This window comes from Euprymna scolopes, chromosome 15 (assembly GCF_053919585.1).
Source record: "Euprymna scolopes isolate OS-2025 chromosome 15, ASM5391958v1, whole genome shotgun sequence".
Taxonomy (NCBI): domain Eukaryota; kingdom Metazoa; phylum Mollusca; class Cephalopoda; order Sepiida; family Sepiolidae; genus Euprymna; species Euprymna scolopes.
This window is the reverse complement of record NC_136496.1, coordinates 59,909,312-59,917,140: the sequence shown is the minus strand read 5'-3', so window position 1 is coordinate 59,917,140 and position 7,829 is coordinate 59,909,312. Positions and strand designations below refer to the sequence as shown.

The following is a 7,829-nucleotide window of genomic DNA, read 5'->3' as shown; positions in this document are numbered from 1 at the left end:
CAACCTCCCACTTTTGATGGCCTTGTGTCTATAACATTTTTGCAAATAAATAATTTAGGATGTGGTATCTAGTCTCTCCTCAGTTGGTGCGAGATCCTTTTAAACTGAGGCAAATTTTCATTTTTGTTCCTATCCAGAGAATCCCGTTTGTGCGAGCTGAATTTCTCCACATTAAAAACACACACGTTGTGTTTAACTTTCCCTCGTGGGGAGGCAAGTAAATAAGGACGAACAACGTAAAATGTGAACCGCACGAGCACGTGGTTCTCGAAACGTTCTTTCGTTAACTTAAAGAAAGAGAAGAATTTTAAAGATGAGCCATATATGAAAAAAATCTTGCACCGATTTCATCATTTGTAATTTACGTGTCTCCTCCTCACGAGGGTTAGATGTGAGAAAAGATGTGTTGCCATTTCCGGAAGCCACAAAGGCATTTATGTCTGGTAACAAAATTACTTATAAAAAGATTGCCTGATCAAGCATAATAATGGGGTGACTGGCAATAAACTCAATGCCCCTCCTTTCACAACCGGTAATGCCTGGGAGAACAACTCTCTAAGAACTGAATAGAACCGATATTACAACTTGGCCCGAGGGCCGGATGAAAAGGTAATTATGAACCTGTAGCGTACACGATATCTATAACGTTTTAAAAACACAAACAAAATAAACAAAACAAAAAAAAAAGATATTATTTTGACCACGTTCATTAACAGATTTTTTCCCAATTAGTTTCACCACGAGTTGAACCCGGATTCCGGCTGCTACAGTGGGCACTACTAATACTACTATAACAAATAGGGAGAGGGAGAGGTGGCTGTACTACTACTACAAATACTATTCCATGGACAACAGCACAACTATTCATACTGATTCTACAACCACCAACGAAAGAACTGCAACCTTATTATTACTAGTCCAATGTAGTCCACGCTTCTCCATAGACGCAGCAATACGTACACACACAGATCTATGAGCTGACAAAAGACATCCTTGTCTTAATGCGGATATATTACCATATCGACTTCAAAACCCAAGACATGGGTTCTCTCCTTTAACTAACGGAATGGTTATTCCACAATAATATACTGTAATCGTCAATTAATTAATACGTATAATCGTCAATTAATTAATACGACCACAAATATCATTACCAGTGATCGCTCACTGACATAAACAGGTGGTTATTAGCATGCACTGTTGAATTGAATTGAACTCTACAAACAAAAGAAAATATATACTTTTTTTTTTTTTTTTTTTTTTAAAAAAAAGCTTACTCTAACTTTTGGACTTTTAACCTGCACGGATTTGTTCATTTGATTGTGCACCATTTTTCATTTTTTTTTTTTTTCTAAGTCATCTTTGGCCAACCCCGTGGGTCCAAAATAATTCATCTATATGTACCTCTTTTTAAATACATCCGAAAAATTGAACAAATGCGTTTTTTCTTCTTGTGCACATATTAAATGTTTACTTATAAATATTTGATTTTTAAAAGTATTCCCAAATTCAAGTAGACTCTTATGTTCTCAAAAACAAACCCCATACTAGTTACTGTTTACTGCTAACAATCCAACCAACCACTTGCCTATAGTTTTGACGTTTTCCTTCTGTGTGCGCATTTGTTGCGATCGAAATCCACTTTGCGAAGTCGATGCCTTCAATCTTGTTCACGTTGGATCTTTTTTTCTTTTTTATTAATCCACGTTAATTCTTTTTCTTACGATCACATGGGATTTTACACATTGCCGGAAGAAGCAAGCGACAGGCTATCTTATATTACAAAAACACAAGGTAAGTTTTTGTTCTAAAATTTTGTCTTAATAATAATAATGTTGTTTTATATATCTTTTTCTTCCTAAATTCCGTTCATCGATCCATCCATCCATCCATCCATCACCGAAGAAAAAGTTTAACGCGAAAAGAAGTGCCCCAGTGCCCCACCCTAATATTGGATATAAAATTTTATAGTAACAATTTTCTTAAATGAATTTTAACTTTTCTCGTCAGTTTTTTTATTTTTTATTACTACTCCAAAACCATTATAATTTAACCCTAATCCGATTCTCTTTTCTATTTAAGTAAGTTTGATAATCTATAATTGTTAGAAGGTAAAAAAAAAAAAACTTGAACATCCACTTAATGTGCATATGTTTAGACTCTAAACTCTAAACTTTAGAGTTTAGAAAGATTTACTTTTAGTTGTTCTAGTTGCAAACCAACTGAACTTTAACTTTGTTAAACCAACAAAATAAACTTTAAAAATTAAACAGCTTTATTATTGGGTACTCTTTTATAAACCCAGATTTCTCTGGATTATTTTACCCCGTGGATGTTAATTTACCTGAGTTGCGAAAATATATTCACGGCAATTAAGCTACACGGAGGCTTCCGCCTTTCGGCCCGTATCGAAAAGTCAGTTTAAGAACTGAAAATCAATACGTAATTTTATGTCTTCTAACATTTAATCTGGATACAAGGAATAATATATCATTCCATGTATCCAGATTAAATGTTGGATATTGCATTATGTATCGATTTTTCAGCATTTAGGCTGACTAATCTCTAAGTGGATGAAACGTGGAAGCCTCTGTGTAGCTCAATTAAATATTTGCTCTGTTCGTTAAATACTTTCAAATCGAAAATATGTCTAATATTTAGAGAACTCCTATAATTTCATTAACTCAAGTTAAGAACCTTAACAAAATAACTGTGGGGGGGGGGTACTTATACAGAATTTGAACCGAACTGTTTCCATTAATGCGTAAGTATAACACTATATTTTAACCCTAAACTAACTCTAAGGTTTAGTTCAAAGAAGTCTGTTCGGTTCAAAGTCTGTATAAGCACTTGTTTGTGTGTTCTTCACATTTACGCCGTTTTTTGTTAAATTATTTTTTTATTTTAATAACTCAACTAAATAAGCCTATATATATATATATATATATATATATATATATATAAGCTAAAGCACTTCGATAAAAATAATTGAAGTGAGTGTGAGCCAATTAATTGAATAATGTCTGATAAATAAACGCGTATGTCTTTGTGCAAGCTCTATGCATACGAACGTAGTAGTCTTTCGTCAGTCACACATATTTTTAATAAAATTTACTTGTCGAAAAAAAAAAGCTAAATGTGTAATTACTCGTATTGCATACATGTATTCGGAGACGCATCTCCTATGTTATTTTCTATAAAGATAAAAAGCTAAGATTTATATATGGGGGAAAAAATCCCTCCTTTTTGCTGTTTCTACTCGTTTCGCATTTGATTACATACATAATTTAATGTTAGAATTCATTATTATGCGTGTGTACAAGACTCTCCACATTTCAACAGATTCAACACATGTCTTGGAACATTTTACAATAAAACTACGCTCAAATAAAATGGAAAACAAAAGTCGATTGTACGAATGGATTAATTGATATGCTGCAGTTTTTAAGCTCTTCAACTATTTGCAAAAGTGAAAATAAATTTTCAAAAAAAAAAAATGGTCGATACTTACGCAAAATACGGACCGTGCTGAAAAATAATAACGTTATTTAGGAGCACCTTTATGTAGAGAGGGGAAGGCTTTTTAAAATGCTGTGCTTTTACCTAACAAAGTGTAGTATCTGTTATGCTACACTTCAATTTTTTAACTCTCGGTTAGTGGAGAAATCCTTCATGACTGAGACAATGTTTATTTTTGTTACTTTTCTCGACATTAAAAAAACGACTCTGGTGTCTAATTCTGCCTTCGTGGGGAGGCAAAGTATATAGGAACAATTTAATAAACAAACGATACGTTAAAATTGAATTAACTTGTAAATTCCCTCATAGACCAGTCCGTATTCTGCATAAATACCAAATGGCCAGTTGACCTTCAGGTTTATATAAGTGAAGTATGGTTCTGTTCAATCATCTTTTCCCGGGTATTACCTCCTTTCGGCGATGATTGTTTTATTGTTCGTTTCAGGCGCCGGGCGGAAAGTGGTGATAAAGTGCACCAATAAAAACTGACTGAAGATCTAGCATGCCTAGATCGAATTCTGCTGTTGACAAACTTCACGTGGTTCTCCTGTGAGTATCTGATTAAAGAGAACTGTGGGAACCAATGCCAACAACCGAATTAAGCTGGTCAAAACAGCCGTACTACGCAGATTTATACGAAAATAAGAATAAGTCTGAGGCGCCACTACTGAGTAATCCCGTACTATTCAAAGAATCTTTTTTTGAAGGGAGGTATTTTATAGAATTACTCGGGTTTGTATTACACATAGATTCGATAAAGTTGTCAAAAAAACAAATATATAACAAATAAATGTTATCAAAGGCAAGATAAGTTAATTTTCTGCCGAACTAGATATATTTTTGTGTTTTTATTCAATGTAACATGTTTATTCAGCTCGAAAAATAGTGTTTCCCGATGTATTGGAAAATTTAAAATGGCGCCCGACTCTCTCTTTAACACGGTAAGTTTGGGAAAAGGTGTTATAAATAATAAACTAGGCAAAATACTATTAAAAACCCACCGATTATATGTCAACCTATGTCACGGTAACATTTGAACGAGTTTCCAACAGTATTTTGTCTAGTTTATTATTTATAACACCTTTAACCAAACTTATCGTGTTAGAGAGAGTCAGGCGACTCGGGCGGGAACCATTTTAAATTTTCCAATACATCGGGAAACACTGTATATTTTTCGAGCTGAATAAAAATGTTACATTGAATAAAAATACAATATATATCCAATTTGGAAGAAAAGTAACTTATCTTGCCTTTGATAACATTTATTTGTTATATATTTGTTTTTTTGACAACTTTATCGAATCTGTGTGCAGTAATACAAACCCCGCAAAAATTATACAAAACCCCACTCAATATATGTTACCGTGACATAGGCTGACATATTCGGTGGGCCGTGGGGTTCTAACTATTTTGTATCATTTTTTTTAGTTTTAACTCATTTTCCCAAACTAAAATGTATTTAATAGAGCTCGCCGCCATTTGTATTTTTGGCATGATAAACACTGTATGATTTTTCGAACTGATTAAACGTTTTAAAGCGAGTAAAACTACTAAAAACTTTCCCAGATAGGTTGAAGAGTAACTTATCTTGCCTTTGATAGCATTTGTTATATTAAAAAAAAAATTTTTTTTACCACTTTTTCATACCTCTGTGGATTGTAATACAAACCCATAGAACACGTATTATTTTTATAGAATCCTCCCCGATCTGACGTTTTTCTTTGTAAAATCAATGTTAATTTTAAAAATAAAACAAACCAAACAACAACCACTTGACTGCAGACTGAGTTGATAAAATCTATAAAAGCAAAAAAAAAAAAAAAAAAAGCAAACAAGCACCCCCCCCCCAAAAAAAAAACAAAAACAAAAACAGATACTCTTAAACTACGAGTCGCGTACATCAAGGATGGTTTATAACGCGCAAAATCTTTGGATGGCTGAATAACGCGCACCCGTACAAAAAAAAAAAAATCGGCGTTGAAATGGAAAACGTTCATTTCAACTTGCTTACATTTCTATTACTGTTGCGCATGCACAAATTCATTCATATCTTCAAATGGTTTAATTTTAAATCATTTTTATCTGTCGATCGTGGGGGAACGCGATTGGAGCGGCGGCGCTGAATGCTTCGGTTTCAATTCTAGCTGATGGGGTCGAAATCATATTTTAATCTTTTGAAATTTGTTTTATATCAGGTACAATATAATATTAAATAGAGAATTGGCTCCGTAATAAATACAAAATCTGTATGAATATATATTTAAGCGTATTTTACAACCGGACATGCCCCCTCCCCTCTCCGCTAGTAAGCAAATAAACGAAAACTCCGATTTTTTGATTTAAGGTTAGGGTTAAGAGTTCGATTCAAATTGCCTTTGTGTGTTTGGAAGGGAAGGAAGACTACAAATAAAGGGGGAAAGCCGATAAATTACAATTTAATAGTGGCAGCAATTAAAAGTAAAAATACAGAAAAGTCTGTCACGGAACGAAGATGAAATATTCCAAAACTCGCACATCACGATCAATTTTTTTTTTTTTTTTTTTTTTTTTTAGACGAGTATTACATCCACCTCTCCCCGGCAGATCTGTACGAGTAGATAAGTAGGGCAATACTATTTTCAGATAATAACTTTATTCAATGATGGAGGTCTGAAACAAACAATGATATTATGGTAACATGGGTATAACATAACAATTCAATTATCTGTTGGATAAATCTAAGATGCACTAATGGATGGATTATGATTATGTGATATACTATCCTCTGTCCCTCCCCGAGTCATTTGAGAGTATTCTGAATGACTGATTTAATGTATGTTACTGGTGATGATTACAGATAGGATGATGCTCTTTTCAAAGCACAAATTAATAGATAGTGTCTTTATACTGTCTTTGCACTATGACCTCAAATCATGTGGGGAAAATGAAATTAAAATAAGAATTAATAAGTGTACTGCTTGTACATAAAATTAAGAGACAGTCATGAACAATCATTGGGTAGACTGCCCTCTGGTTCGGGGATTATTCTGCCCCGTTTAATGTTCATAATCACTGAGCCACTTTGGTTCTTGTTGTGGGCGACTGGAGCATCTTGGAGTCTGGTCGAAGGAAAGTTGTTCTGGTCTTACTCTAGGTGTCACATTCCTTCTCGGTGTAGTTGATACCGTGGATGGAGGCGTTGGAGCCTGTGATGTGGGAGGTGGCCTGGTAGATGCAGGCGTGGGAGGTTGACTGTCATCCACTGGTGGTGGTCTGTCCAAGACTGATGGCATTGGTGATTTTAGGCTGAGTGACATGAGGTGGTCAACCTTGCTCAGCTGGTGTAATACAGACATGAGGTGAACAATGACTTGGTGAAGCGGGTGCATGCCCACTGTTGTCCTGTAGTTTTGAGTCTGTGACAGTCTGAGATGGAACAGCTGGGGCTATTGGTATCCCACTCACTGGTGTAGGTGGGTTGGGATTTCCTCTTTTGAAGTGATATCTCAAATCATGGTCGATGGTATGTTTTTCAGGAGGGGAATACACCGGCATGTACTTTTGTAGAAACTTTCTGTTGCGTAATGTCACTCTGCCTGATCCGTCCATGCGTACAACATACTGGTCATATTGATGAACTTCAATGACAGTTCCAGTTTTGTCCTATTTTCTTGGACAAGGGCCAGTTTGATTTTGGATCCTGACCTGGTTTCCCACTCTGAGAGGTGGCAGCCACTTTGTATGTTCAGCTAAGCGTTCGGCAGTTTTCATGTGCCGGTTGTGTGAAGCTTCCTCTCTCAGTAAGTGTGTCACTCCATGTCTCATGAGGTTTGTAGCAGCGAGGCAAGATTGGGATGAAATCTTGGATCTCCCGCCCAAAGACACACATTGCTGGAGATAATTTTGTGTCTCTGTCTGGAGTGTTTCGATACTGCAACATGGCACGCTGAAAGGCATCTGTGTCTAGTTCACCATTTGGTCCAGTGTTGTCTGTAATCATGCGTTTCATGGTCTTCACCCCAATCTCTGCTCTACAGTTGCTATGTGGAAAAGTTACAGATGAGAGCCTATGATGCACACCCCAGGTCTTCAGGAAATCTCTAGTTGTTGAAGCTGTAAACTCTGGACCGCCATCTGAAGATAACTCATCTGCTATTCCAAATGTGACAAATGTGCGTTGTAAGCAGTCAATAAGGCTAGAGGCACCATTGTGTGTCCTTTCAACGATGAGCCAGTTTGAGTATCAACAATCATCAGGTAATTACTGCCTTTGTAGTGGAAGAAGTCCGCACATACACACTGAAATGGATACAAGGGGTAGACGGGTGGCA

The 7,829-nt window shown here is 35.7% G+C and overlaps 1 protein-coding gene across 2 annotated transcripts in view; it reads left to right on the top strand.

Moving 5' to 3' along the window:
- The first annotated feature begins 853 nt into the window (after positions 1–853).
- Positions 854–7,829, top strand: part of LOC145293838 (uncharacterized) — a 398,476-nt gene continuing 391,500 nt past the window's right edge. The window contains exon 1 of one of the 2 annotated variants that reach the window (XM_080140504.1): positions 854–1,794. The gene's annotated coding sequence lies outside the window, so the exon portion shown is untranslated. The remainder of the gene's footprint in view (positions 1,795–7,829) is intronic. The other variant, XM_080140505.1, reaches the window with a different exon arrangement.